Raw genomic sequence first — 13,830 nt, 5'->3', positions numbered from 1 at the left:
CTGGGTGCGGGTGCAAAGCCAGGGCAGGGGAAGGGAAGGTAGCCCAGGGTGTGATGCTGTCCTCCTCCTGGCGGGGCACAGCCTTTGTTGGAAGGAAAATGAAGGGTGCTGGCGTTTGCTGAATGTCCCACCAGGCACTGTGCCAAATGTTTTACATACATTACCATACATCACCTCATTTTAATTCCCACCCTTCTTCCTCATGGTTTCTGTAATAACAACAACATTCAGTGGATAAAGAAAAAAGGGGAGGAAATCTCCTCTCAAGGAGCAGCAGGGTAGCTGGACCTGGGACGTGCTGTGTGGGGTGGTTGTGTAGCAATGGGCAGTATGAATCTGATAATTGCTGTTACCCCCCAATAGTTATCATTATTATCCCGTGAGCTGGGCAACTATTCCAGCAACCTGCATGGCAGGGGCAGAGGCAGCTGCATCAGCCCACCCTGAGGGAACTCTGCTGAGGGATGGGAGAAAAGCTGGGAAGGAAACAGAGGGCTCTTGGGTTTCTCTGCCCACTGGCAGCAGCAGGCCTGGTGGGCTTGGGCAGAGAGGGACCTCCTTCTAATCTCGGCTCTTGGCTGCAGGGGCAGAGCCTCTGAGACAGAGAGACCTCATGGGAACAGATCATGGGCAGTGTCCAAAGGCTAAGACAATTGCTGACTGCTCCCTTTTCTTCAGTTGGGATGTTTTTAACTGCCAATAACTAAAAAGCCAACCAAGATTGTTTTAAGCTATGGGCATATTCATAGTTTATTGGACAAGAGATCTAGAGGGAGGAGGCCCTAGGGCTGGTTTTATGGCTCAAGGATCAAGGTTTTTGCTGTCCTTCCGGTCTACCTCCTCATCATGTTGGCTTTTTTATCTTGGGCTTGGCATCTCGTGGTGATCACAAGATGGCTGCCACAGCTCCAGTCTTTACATCCTCAACCGCAAACAAAGGCAGGAAGGAGAGACTCAGCCAATATGCCAAGAAAGGGCCCCTCTTGTGTGGCTCTTTTCTTTTATTAACAAGAAAAAATGTTTCTCAGGAGCCCCTCAGCAAACATCTTGTTTCTCATTGGCCCCTCCTAAGTGTGAGGGATGCTGGGACAGTGAATATTCTGCCTTTTCAGCCTCCGAAGTGGAGTTGGGTGAGGTAAAAGTGTAAATAGGTAGTATGTAGCCAATCGGCAGCATCTGCCACACCTCCCTTCTTCAGACACTTGTCCCCCTGCTCTCAGGGAACACTCAAATGGCAGAGGCTGTGGAACACTTCTGAAGTTGTGCTTGCCTCTTCCTCCTCCCCAGTAAAGCCAATTGCTTACCCAGCAATTTGTTCCTGACTGCTGTGTGCAAGACACTCTGAAGGGAGCCCGGGAGGATGGAAACTGCCCTGAGAAGGAGACATTGTTATTCCCAATTTTTACAGATGAGAATGCAAGCTCCAAAACGTTGATTAATTTGTCCAAACTATGTAAAGCATGTACCTAGTAAGCGGTGCAGCTAGGGCTTAAACCTAGATCTGTGTGGCTTTAGAGTCCCTGCTCTTTCCATCCCTTAAGCTGGCATGTGGGTCCAGCTTACAGCCTTCTAGAGAAGACCAGCACATATAAAGGGAGCCAATCAGACCATGAAATGTGTGACAAGATCCAGGTGTGGGCTACAGCCAGGAAATGCTGCAGGTGCTCTGGGCAGGGACAGTGTAGTCAGAAAACTATCAGAGCTAATTCATTAATCTCTTGACCCCAGCAGCCACATTGGAGGAAGTTCTGATGCATTTGCACAAGATGTTGCTAGGAATGAGACTCTTCCTCTTGCCAGTGTAGACAGGCTGCTGCGATGGCTCAGGCCAGCAGCCCAGGGAGGGCCACGTGTCATCCCTTGGCATCGCTGCATTGGGCTCTCTGTTGGTTGCTTGAAACAGACTCTCTCTGATGACCTTTAGTAAGGCGGGGGGGGGGGGGGTTGTTGTAAGGATTCACATGAGGGCAGAAGAGTACTTGGCAGCCAGGCCCCACAGGCCCCCAAGGACAGCCACGCGCCAGGCATCAGAAGCCTGGAGTGACATCTGAGAGCTAGAAGGTTCTCAGCCCCTCTCTGGTTCTCTTATTGTCTGCTCAAGCCCCACTTCTGGGTCAGTGATGTGAATGTTCTGAGCCAGCCCCTCCTGCTTCTGGGGCTCCTTTCCCATTTCTGCAACGGCTTGTAGGGCCCCCATGTTGTGTAACTGCACAAGGACAATCTGTGCAGTGTGCAGCCTTCATGGACTGACATGACATGGATATGCAAAGAAATACAGATTCTTTTCTCCAAAGCTGATCTGATCTTCTTTAGGAGCCCTCACCTGGAAAGGTAATGGTGCAAAACACTTATATTCAGTCCAGCCCAGTGAAGTCAGTCTGCTTCAGTAACTTCGACTTGTGATATAAAGGCTCAGCCTCTTTTGGGTCATTTGGCTTCTGTTTGAAGACTCCAAAAGATTCACCTTTCAGAATCCCACCCCCTCTGGCTCTTTTCCAGAATGGCATCTAGGGATATATATGGGGGCTAATGTGACGTCAGGTGTTGGGAGGAAAAGGGACCTCTGGTTCTGCGCTGGTCCTTAGACATGTCCTGGCTGATGTCCACTGGGGTGTGGCTGTTCTGTCCCATCCCAGGGACATCTGCTACTGAAGGCTGCAGCTGGTGGTCTGTTTTTTCTTGGCCCTGGAGCCAGGGCTTATCCCCAGCTGGGCCTTTGCTGGCCTTGCAGATTGCTCTGAGCCCACGAGTCATTACCTGCATTGTCCCAGGTCTAGACTATCTTCCCCACAGCCTCTGATGTAGCTGCCTTGCCTCTCACCATGGCAACTTCACAGTGGTCTGTGCCTCTCAGACCTACCATGGGCCTCCTCGGGGGTGTGCAGGGACTACTGGGTTCTCACCAGCAGCCAAGAGCTGACAGAGTCTTAGGAGTGCACTCCAGCCCCCCTCTGTCTGGCCACACCACTGAGCCATCTTATTTCTATCGGGCCACCTCATATTTGGCCTGGGCCACCCTGAACTGTGGTCTCTCCTTTCAGAATCCCAATCAGGAAGCTGGAAAGAAACCCCTCTGCCCTCTGCACCACCCTCAGCACTTTCCCTCCTGAGGTTTTAGCCCAAAGTAGGGGAAATCAGGACATGCATCTGAACGCTCGCTTCCCTTTCTGTTTCCCTCGTCATTGCCCCTGTCCCTCAGGCTGTGCGAAGTGGGCTTTCCTCTTCCTCTGATGTCCAGCCAGGGCCTCTCTATGATCAAATCTACCAGGCCAGACCCTTCATTCACTTGCAGGCTGAGACAGGAGTTTAGAAAAACCTCTCTCAGTAAGACAGGCTTTTAAGACTATTATGTTGCTGTGAAATTCTATTTTGGTTGTCTGAACCTGATTTTTTTTTTTTAGATTCCTGCTTTAACATTCCTAACCCTCTCTGGGTAAATGAATGACATTTAGAGGAACAGAGCCAATGAACTAGGAAATGCAAGAGTAAACCATGCTAATTAATATATTTTAAAAATAAAAATTTCTCCTTTACACTTCTCTGTCCTCTTCTCTATTCCCCTTCTCTCAGCTCACAGCTTCTGCTTATTCTTGGCTTCTGCTTATTCTTGGCTTCTGCCTCTGCCACCAACTTCTGGCTCCATAGATTTCACATTGAAATCCTTCAAGTGGGAGAGACCAATTGGTTTAGCCAATGACCATTGAGTGTGAGTCACTCTTACTGGGCAGAGCTTTGGAGCTGAGCCCTGAGCAGGCTGTGGATTGGCTGCCACGAGTCAGGTGCCCAGCCCGGGAGGACATAACTTGGCCACCTGGGGTGAGGTCGTATTCTCGTGAGTTTGGGGCAACAGTAGGCTGTGTTAGGGAAACTGCTGGCCCAAGACCCAGGAAGACTCCCCTTTCCTTGCCAGGTCCTAAATTAACTAGTAGATTCTTTTTATAAGGCAGCAAGTGAAAGGTGGAGAACATCATGAGGCAAGCATCAGTCAGGAGGTTTTTCAAGCAATAACCCTTGTATCTCCTCAGTAACATTAAGTTTAATCAGAAAGTTCCTGCTCTAGTTTCTAGGCCCTCAGCTGGTGAGGCCCTTTGAATTGTTTTCGAAGTCCAGGAGGAAATGGTGACTCCTATACACACACGCACACACACACACACACTTTGGGAAAGGGAGTGGACCATGCAAAGAGTTTATCCTCAAATAAGCTCTGTGCATGTGGCCTGGTGTCTGCTTCTCCATGGGCAAGTTGATGCACTGGCTTCTTTTATACCCAAAACAGTTAAGATTAATGTAAAGATTTTCAGCTTTTCCTTTCTCACTTGGGGCATTGGGAGCTTGGCTTCCTCTATTCTCTTAACATGGATACTACAATGTAGCAACCTTCTCTTCCATGCCCTTGCCTGGCTGCAATTTAGATAAATTATCTCCTGGGAAGGGGAAAGCCCAATCTTTGTTACCACATTCCCCCATGGACGGTTTATGAGCCCATCTTTTTCTGCACTGTCAAGTGTCAGGTAGCCAAGGGCTTGGTCTGTGAATTGGGTGGTCTGAGGGTCCTCTAGCCACAGAGACCAGTGAGTGGAAGGTTCTCTGCAGGACCCAGGGCCAGAGGGGAGGCAGCATGGGAGCCCACCCCATCAGCCGGTTCAGATTGCCCCTATCCTGGCAAGCACTCTTGGTGTGTAATTTTAGGGGATCTCATTGACAGGAAACCCTGTTAGCTGATGCTAGGTCTGTATCATAAATGCAGGGAGCCCTGCAGTGCCCTGGTGAGGGAATCCCACAGAGGGGAAGGAAAGCCGCATTGAGGGGGCACCCGCCGTGCGCCAGGGACTGGGCCAGGCACTCTGAACATGTGGTCCCACATCTCCTGAGAGACAGGCAGGGCGATGGGCAAGGCTCACAGGAGAGGAGCCTTGGTGTTGGCAGCTGGGCCTGCTGCCTCCCCAGCCCAGCCTTTTGTGAATCAGCATTTTTAATCTACCAAGAGGTCAGGGGGCCACGATGGAGGGTGTGAGGAGTAGAAATGAGTGGAAAGAGAACCAGAATTGAATTCCATCAGCCCTTATTGAGCACTTGGTGTGTGCACGGTCTTGTGCTTGGCAGTCAAGGAATAAGAATAAATCCCTTGAGGAATGCGGGGCCAGCTCTTTTCCTGGCTCGCTGCGTCACAGGGTGGTTGTCAAGAGCAAATGAGACCACCTAAAGCACCTTTTAGTGTACAGGTTGCTTTACGTAGTCATATTTGTGTAGCAGTTAAGTTCACAGAGTACTTTCACACACATTATTATTCCATTGGATCTTCACAACTGTTCTTAGAAAGAATGTCTGAATTAGGTCCCTTGGCCAGATGAGAAACTGAGACTCAGAGAAGCAAAGGGAACTTGTGAAAGGTCACAGAGCTAGGAATGACCCAGCCAGGATTCAAACCTAAGGCTCCGGAGGGCCCAGTGCTTTTTACACTGGCCCAGGGATTAATGGACCACCAGTACCAGCTCTACTTGGCAACTTGTTAAAAATGCAAATCCTCAGGCCCCACCCCAGACTTAGGGAATCAGAAACTCTGGGTGCACACTCAAGTTTGAGAAGCACAGAACTAGAGCAGTGTTTCTCAACTTTGAAATAATCACCTGAAAGTCTTGTTATAATGCAGATTCAGATTCAGGATTGGGGCAGCCTAGAATTCTGCAATTTTGCATTTCTAAGAAGCTCCCAGGAGATGCCTATGCTGTTGGTCCACAGGCTATGCTTTGAACAGCAAAGTTCTCAAATGGGAATCATCTGAGGAACTTGGTTTAAAATGCAGGCTCCTCAGCCTACACCTGGAGACTGTGATTCTGCAGGCTTGCAGCAAGGCCTGGGAACCTGCATTTCCACACACACCTCAGGTGATTCTGAGGCAGGGTACCTGGGGTTCGCACGCTGAGGATCCTTTCCGTGGAGTTTGAGCTTGCAGGCTATACACCCAAGCCTCGTTTTCAAAGGTTTTCCCCCTTCAATCCCCCACCTGCCCTGAATTGCCCACCTGGTCTCCCAGATTGTGGGTTAAGAAGGTACACGTGGGAGGCTGTCCCCAAGCCAACAGGGCCCTCAGTTCCTCAAAATAGGTCAGAAGTCTGGCATAGACCAGGCTCGGTGGCTACAAATAGAAGCCATCTGTTGGGGCCTGTGCTGACATCTGCCTCCCCAACCCTGCCTGAGCAGAGGAACACAGAAATCAGAACCAGGGTGGAGGGTGGGTGCTTTCCAGAGCAGGGCCTGGAGGGCTGCTCTGCCACTCCCTGCCCTAGACACCCCCACTGGGTCTGCCTGCAGGGGGCGCCACATCCTTTACCCAGGGCACAGGAGGCCTGCATTGTGAACTGGGAGCCAGGTGACCTTGCAGTGTGACCTTGGAAAAGTCACTTCCCGTCTCTGGGCCTCAGACTGTAAAATGAGATGCTGGAGTTTAGTAGACCCATGGGACCTTTACAGCTCTGGCATGCTGTGGTTCCGTGAAACCCTTTCTGTGTTAGGGCTACATGGAGGAAAATGTTTGACCCAGAGGGAGGCAGACATTTCCTTCAACATGCTTTCTGCCCAGATTGGATGTCATCAACTGGGCATCTGGCCCTGTGGCTAGGGGATGGAGAAAGTTTGTAACTAGGGAGCGCAGAGGGGGCTTGTGGAGACTCTGGGGAGTCGTCTGGTCCAAACACCCCCTGCGGGAGAAGAAGGGACCTGCCGGCGAATTAGTGACTGAGCCAGCTGGAATGCAGGTCTCTGGCATCTGGATCAAGGTTCTCTCCTTGTGCCAGAGGTTCTCAAATTGGGTTCCGCGCAGCCCCAGGGTTCCACAGCGCAGTCCCAGGGCTGTTGCTTAGAAGTGCTCGCAGCTTCCTTCTCGGGCTTGAATGCAAACAGCTTCAATTTTGCCTGTTTTTTGTTTTGCAGTTCTAAGTAATATTTTATTTAAAAGGTTCTCCTGCTGAAAAGAAGAGGTTCCCAGCCCCTTTATTTTACAGAGGAGGAAACCGAAGCTTAGAGACCACAGGTAAATACTGCCCAGCATGGTGGGCTTTTCAGGACCCTGGGCTGATTCACTTCTATGCCCGTCCCCTCTCCCCACTGAGTTTGGACCATGTACTGTGTCCTTCCTGTGTGCCCAGCCCTGGGCTCGGGAAAGCAAAGCTGCTCAGAGTGGAGAGGGGCCCGGTGGCCAGCTGTCACTCACAGGCCCAGGATGTTGTGAGTGAATAAGAAAGAGATAGTGATAATAGTATCTTCTATCTGTTAGGGGTCACACCATTTGCAAGACCCCTTTCTCCTGTGTTCTCATGTCCCATTCTCATTTGGATTCCAGGACATAGGAGTAGTTGATAGACATATTTCACGGAAGAGGACTCTGAGCCTGGAGAAGGAAGGTGCCTTGTCCCAGGTCACACAGCTGGTGACCCAAACAAGACTTAAAACCCTAGTCTTTCTCTGGAAGCATGTGGACATGGAGTATAAAAATCCCAATAAACTGTCCCCTGAAAACAAGTGCCCAGAAGTCATCAGGGCAAATCTGAGAGGTCTCCTGGGTATCTCCAGCTGCACAGCTCTCCCCAGGGTGCTTTCTCCCAGCTCTTTCATGCAGATGCAGCCATGGGTCCCCCCCCAACCCCGACCTGAGCCAGAGATAAGAAAAAAATGTGTTTCAGTTAAAGCACCACATTTTAGTCATCATCATCCAGAAAATGTGCCTGATGGCCACAGTAAATCATTTTTGGGATCCGAGGACAGGATACAATTTGCCTCCATGTGGAGTGTGCATGGTGATTATCTCAGAGGAGGAAAAGGCCAGCCTCCATTTCTTACGAGACGACAAGGGCCATTCAGAAGTGAAATGATTAGTTCTTCCTTCCGGGTCTTCCCCCTCTCAGAGTGAGGAGTTATGGATGGCCCTGGGCCCAGGGAGAAGCTGCCAAGGAGCAGGCCCAGCAGCTGTGCACGTTCAGAGGCCAGAGCCTCTCCATCCCTCCTCCTGAGCCTCGGCCCAGCCCAGACTGGCCTGCTCCTCCTCCGGCAGAGACTGGCCTCCCCAAGTAGACACTTGATTCTTTGAGATCAGGAGCCCTCCCTTACTGGAGAGAGGGAGAGGAGAGATCCAGTGTTTGGCAAACACCCATCTTGCCAGACCCTTTGCATTTGGTCACTTCATTGCATCTAGTAAACTGGATAGTATTAACTCCATTTTACAGATAAGGAAACTTATGCTCAGAGAGGTTGAGTGACTAGTCTAAAGTCACACAGCTGACAAGTGGCAGAGTCAAGATAGAAACCTTTGGAGTCTGACACCCAAAACCCTGCTGTGCCAGTTTGAATGTATTGTGTCCCCCAAATGCCATTATCTTTGTGGTCTTGTGTGGGGCAGACATTTTGGTGATGGTTGGATTTGCTTGGAATGTGCCCCACCCAGCTGTGGGCAATGTTTCTGATGAGATGTTCCCATGGAGGCGTGGCCCCGCCCATTCAGGGTGGGCCCTTATCGGTGGAGCTATATAAATGAGCTTACTCGGGGGGAAGAAAAGGAGTGCAGCTATGAGTGACGTTTTTAAGAGGAGCAAGCTTGCTAGAGAGGAACATCCCGGGAGAAAGCCATTTTGAAACCAGAACTTTGGAGCAGACACCAGCCATGTGCCTTCCCAGCTAACAGAGGTTTTCCGGACGCCATTGGCCATCTCCAGTGAAGGTACCCGATTGCTGAGGTGTTACCTTGGATGTTTTGTGGCCTTAAGACTGTAACTGTGTATTGAAATAAACCCCCATTTTATAAAAGCCTATCCATCTCTGGTGTTTTGCATTCTGCAGCATTAGCAAACTAGAACACCTGCCTACCTTGCAGTTTCTTAAAACTTTGTGTAGAACCCTGTATTATATGGAGCAAGTGGGGAGGAGTAAGAGTTGGGGTGGAGAGGCTGGAGGAGGAGAAGATAGGTACTATATTGGAAAGAATAACAGGCTCAGAGTCAGAAGTTCTTGGCTGAAGTCTGGGTTCTGCTATTTTTATAGCTTGTGACTTTGGGCAACTCACTTAACCCCTCTGAGCCTCAAATGAGTCACATTTATATTTTAAATGGGATTGTATTATCTGCTCAGCTCTGTCCCACTGGACAGCTGTGGGGTTTGAACAAGATGGTGTCTAGAGAGGGTCATGGCTGTGGGAGGACTTTCTGGGATGACTCTATGGGCACCGGTCCCCTTGCTGATACTGTGCTGTCAGTGGCAAGAGGCCACAATCAGGCACTGGGCTCAGAGACCTTATCATCCTGGTGACAGATGACAAGGTCCATGTGCCTGGAAGAAAGAACTCAGCAGAGGAAGGGCTAATGGGGAAAAGGTGAGGATGAGCCTCTCAACCTGTAAATGAAATGCAAAACCTCAGCAAGCTGAAGTCAAGGCCCTGAGGTGAGCCTCTGTTGGAAGGTTCTCATGCACCTGCATCTGAGGAACCAGGAGATTGTGCCTGCTAGTGGCTATGGCCCTCCCAGCACTACGAAGGATTATTCAACCAGAGTCATTATGAGGCGCCTGCTATACGGGAGCCCTGGACTGGGCATGGGGACGAGGTGGAGGCTATGCAGGGGCCGGAAGGTACTGGATGATATGGTAACTGACAATCTAATAGCTGAAGAGAGAAACCATATATACCTGAAGCTTAAAATAACTGGCCAAGCACTGAGCAGCTCTATGGAGCACCCTATGAGGAGAAGGGCCTTTACAGGAGACAGCCATTGTCACTCAGGGGCACAGCAACCCTGCCAGGGATGCATGGTGATCCCTGCTTTACAGAGGGAGGTGCCCTGCCAGGGCGACTGGACCAGGATTCCTGCCCCTTACTCTCTGATCCTAAAGCTTAAATTTTCTCTTAACTCAATGTCTTTCTGGTAAACAGAAGAACTTTTAAATTTGGGGGCTAGACAGTCATCTAGTTCCACCCATTGTCCCACATTGTCCTCAACCAGAGATCATCCACCTGAATCTTGAAGTCCCCAGGGACGGGGAGATCACTACTTTCAAGGCAGATTCCTTTTCCATGTCCGGCAGCTCTAACTATTAAGAAAGTTCTACCTTTTGTAGAGTGCAAATGTGATTCAATCTTGTGCTCATCGGTCCTGAAAGGTTCAGACAGGGCATGTGCCCTGCCCTCACTGGACCCAGTTGAGAGATCTATTAGAATCTGGGCAGGGCATTGGGAGCAAGGAGCAAAAGGCCAGATTTTCAGGTGACCTCTTGGCTGCCCCAGCCAATTTTCCTTTGAGGTCTGGGCAGCTCCCCCAGTCCCAGGCCTCGGCTGCCTGCCTCTGGCAGAGCTGGGAGGAGTCTTTTCTGTTCCCTGACTGCACATCCTGCATCTGGCCTCAGGATGAAGTCAGCCCCTTAGTAATGGAGGGCGAAAGGTCAACCTCGGGGCCTGCAGACATCCGGCTTTGCCCATGGTGTGTGCTGGCGCCTGACCTGGGCCTTCCAGCCTTCTGTTCCTTCACCCTCCAGAACAAGCCCCCGGCCTTGGCCAGCCCAGCCCCTCAGTGTCCCCAGCCGGGCCGAGTGCCGTTCCCCCTAACCACTGTCCCCTCTGCCCTCTCCTCTCCCCTCAAGCCCTGGGATTAATAAAGGGGATCTCTTTCATCTCAGTCTAATGAAGCCTTTAGACCTTACTCCTAAAGTTCACAGGGGTATGGGAATGACTTTGATGATGCCACCAGGCAGCACGAGACAAATCACTGAACATTTTGTAACACAGCAGACCAGGTCTCTTCAAACAGGCAAAATGTCATTTAAAAAGAAAAAAAAAAAAGGTGATGGGAGTGTTCTAGATAAAAGAAGGCGAAAGAGATCACAACCAAATGCAACACACAAACCTTTAACTGGATCCTGGTTCAAAAATAAAATAGCTGTAAAAGATATTTTAGAAAAATGCAAACATAGACTGGTATTGGATAACATCAAGGAGTTGTTAATTTTCTTAGATGTGGGATCATAGTGACGCGGTTATATAGGAAATTGTCGTCCTTCACTGGGAGGAGGCAGAAGTCACGATGTTTTCAACTTCCTTTCAAATGATTCCACAAAAGAAAAGAGAAAGAAATGGGGGGGAGGGGAGACAAATATTCAAAATGTCACCACTTGTTAATCTAGGTGGTGGGTGAGCATTTTACCATTCATTCAACCTTTTTTGTATATTGAAATATTTCATAATAAAAAAATTGGAGAAAACTCTTGGATGCCAGCAAAATTATGTTGTAGGCTCTAGGAGTCAACAGGTTCAAGTCAACTCTGAGCTTGCTAGCCATCTGAGCTTTGTCTGAGCCTCAGTTACCCACAATGTAGAATAGGGATATTCACAGTTCCCGCCTCAAGAGAGCTTTCAAGGACTGACTAACATGTGCCCAGTGCCTGGAGCCTGGTCAGCGTCCATGGCCGGAGGATGGCCCCCTCCTCCCTGAAGCTCACCCTGATCCCTGCCCTCCTGTTTCCCCTAAGCATCTGTTGGCTTGCATTTCTATAAATTTCTCAGGCCTTGGTTTCTTCTCCTCTATTGGCTTGTAGGAAACAGGGGCTGGGTCTGATGCCTTCTAGGTACCTCCCTGTAGACAGGCCACATGGAAGCAGCAATGTCTTTTCTTGAATGGAGCCTTGCACCTACTTTATCTCATTTTGATTTTTAAAATCAAAACCTGTGGTTCTCATTTTAGAGATGGAGCAGTTGATGGTGAAAGAGGCAGAGTGCCTGTCCCAAGGTTAGCGGGAGTCAGAGTAGGAAGTGGTGCCCAGGGCCATGGGTTCACACTCTGCCTCTGCATTGCCACAAACCCTTGCTCGTGGGTGAGTGCGGGTGCAGCTGAAGGCCCGGTGATGTGGAACCAATGATCAGCAAGGCCTCCCGGCTTCCCTGCCCCTGGCCCTCCCAAAGGCCCAGCCCACCAGCCAACATGGAGAGGCTGGCACTGGGCTTGACAACAACAAATCCCATAGAAACGCTCCATTCTTTCCAGGAAGCAGGCCCGAGCCCCACATTGGGCCCATCCCAGGGGGAATGCTCACCAGGGGAACATGGCTGCTGAACGCAGACCCCCGAGCCCAAGGGCTGTAGTTCCTGAGGATGCAACATCCAGTTCAGAAGTGCTAGCTGGGCTGGGGGGGTGGGGAGTTGGGGTGGAGGCAACAATGGAATGTGTGAGGGATCATTCAAGAAAAGTGCAGGCTTGCCCCTCAGTTGCCATGCCTTCACCACAAAGGCCTTTTTCCTGTGTATCTATACCCTAAGAAGTGGGGAGCTGGGGTGATGAGAGAGAGAAGGAAGAAAGGGCAGAGAGGGAAAGGAAGCAGAAAGAGCAGGGAAAAGGAGAGGAAAGGGAAAGGGGAGGAGAGAGATGGAGGAGGAAGAGCTGAAGTCCAATGGGAAAACACACAGGGGCACTGGGCACTGAGGGCCTCGAGGGGGTGAATATGCCTGATGGACAGAGGGCCCTGGAGAGCCCATCAGGTCTGCTTACCCAGATGTCTCAGGAGCTCTGGGATCACACGTCTCCCAAGAGGTCCTGTGTTACTCACCCAACCAAGGTGGGCACAGCGTCATGGTCTGCCCTATTACATGAGCATCACTGAGGGGTGCCAGTTCCCTGGGCATTTCCCAGGCAGCATTGTGGTGATGCCTCCCACCCTGGGGGTAGTAGGCAATTATTATCCTCCTTTATGTATGAGCAGATGGAGGTAGCACAGGGGGTTATGTGGTTTCCCAAATCACACAATTAGTAAGTAGCAGAGGCAGAACTTGAATCCAGGTCTGTGTGGCTTCCAGTCCTGTGCTCATTACCCTCACCCTCACTGCCCCCGTGAGACCTGCAGAGTGAAGTCTGCACTGGGGGGATGCAGAGCCGGCCCACTTAGTCTCTCAACAAGCCTTGTTCAGGCTACCTGAATGCCCAGCCACAGGCTGTGCTGAGTGGAGAGAGAATGTGCGGTCCCTGCTCACCAGGCTGGGAAGAGGCTCCCCGGAGCCTTGTGTTCAGGGAGCCCAGTCTCCCTACCTGGCTGGGCTCCCTCCAAGGGAAGGGCTGACCCCCATGAGCTAATCCCCCAGCAGGTCCAGGTCCACAGTGTCCCGGGCCCAGCTGGGCTGCCAAGATGAGCGCAAATCCATCTCCAATGCTGCTCAGAAGGCCCTGTTGTAGCTTCCTGCCAACACAGAGCTGAGATACAGGCAACAAAGCCTAGGCAGAAGAGATGCTGGCTGTCCAGGGGCTCCACCAAGGTCACTGTGAGCTGTGGAGCTCAGATTTGAGTCAGTCATGAAGGTCAAGGTTGGGGCTGGACAGAGAAGAGGGAGAAGGCATTCCAGGCAGGGGAGCTGCACCAGCAAGAAACGGGAGGTTGGAATAAACAAGCTCACCACTTCCTTTCTCTTTTGTGGAAACTGTGGAATCTAGAATGTTCTACCTGAAAGGGACAGAATGATTCCCAGTATTCCCTTCTCAGACTGAATTTTTGTCAGATCCATGTATCACCCATACTATAGGTACTTAGTATTTTTCTTCGAATTTATTCACTTTTTTTTAACCCTGCCTCATTGGCAGTAATATCTGTGAAACCATGTGTTTGGCGTGCAAGTTATATTTTTTCTAATACACATTAAAATAAACACATGACTATTAAAATTAAAATTTCATCTGTACTATGAAAGGGACCCTTGAATTACCCCCTGGGACTCCACTTTGGGATCGCGGATGTAACCCTGATGAGGAACCAGATGCCAGAGAGGGGAAGGGGCTTCCCTGAGCTCACACAGCCAGGAGTGGCCTGAACAGTCTT

General features: G+C 50.5%; 1 protein-coding gene across 2 annotated transcripts in view; it reads left to right on the top strand.

Annotated features, from left to right (window-relative positions):
* CORO2B (coronin 2B) overlaps positions 1 to 13,830 on the top strand; it is a 140,524-nt gene that overhangs the window by 57,812 nt on the left and 68,882 nt on the right. Inside the window, exon 1 of one of the 2 annotated variants that reach the window (XM_037833572.1) lies at positions 7,009 to 7,030. The exons of the other annotated variant lie outside the window; for it this stretch is intronic. The gene's annotated coding sequence lies outside the window, so the exon portion shown is untranslated. Of the gene's footprint in view, positions 1 to 7,008; positions 7,031 to 13,830 lie in introns of those variants that run through there. 2 annotated transcript variants of the gene reach the window in all.

This window comes from Choloepus didactylus, chromosome 4 (assembly GCF_015220235.1).
Source record: "Choloepus didactylus isolate mChoDid1 chromosome 4, mChoDid1.pri, whole genome shotgun sequence".
Lineage (NCBI taxonomy): Eukaryota > Metazoa > Chordata > Mammalia > Pilosa > Megalonychidae > Choloepus > Choloepus didactylus.
Note: the sequence above shows the minus strand (reverse complement) of the source record. Positions and strands in the feature narration are given on the sequence as shown.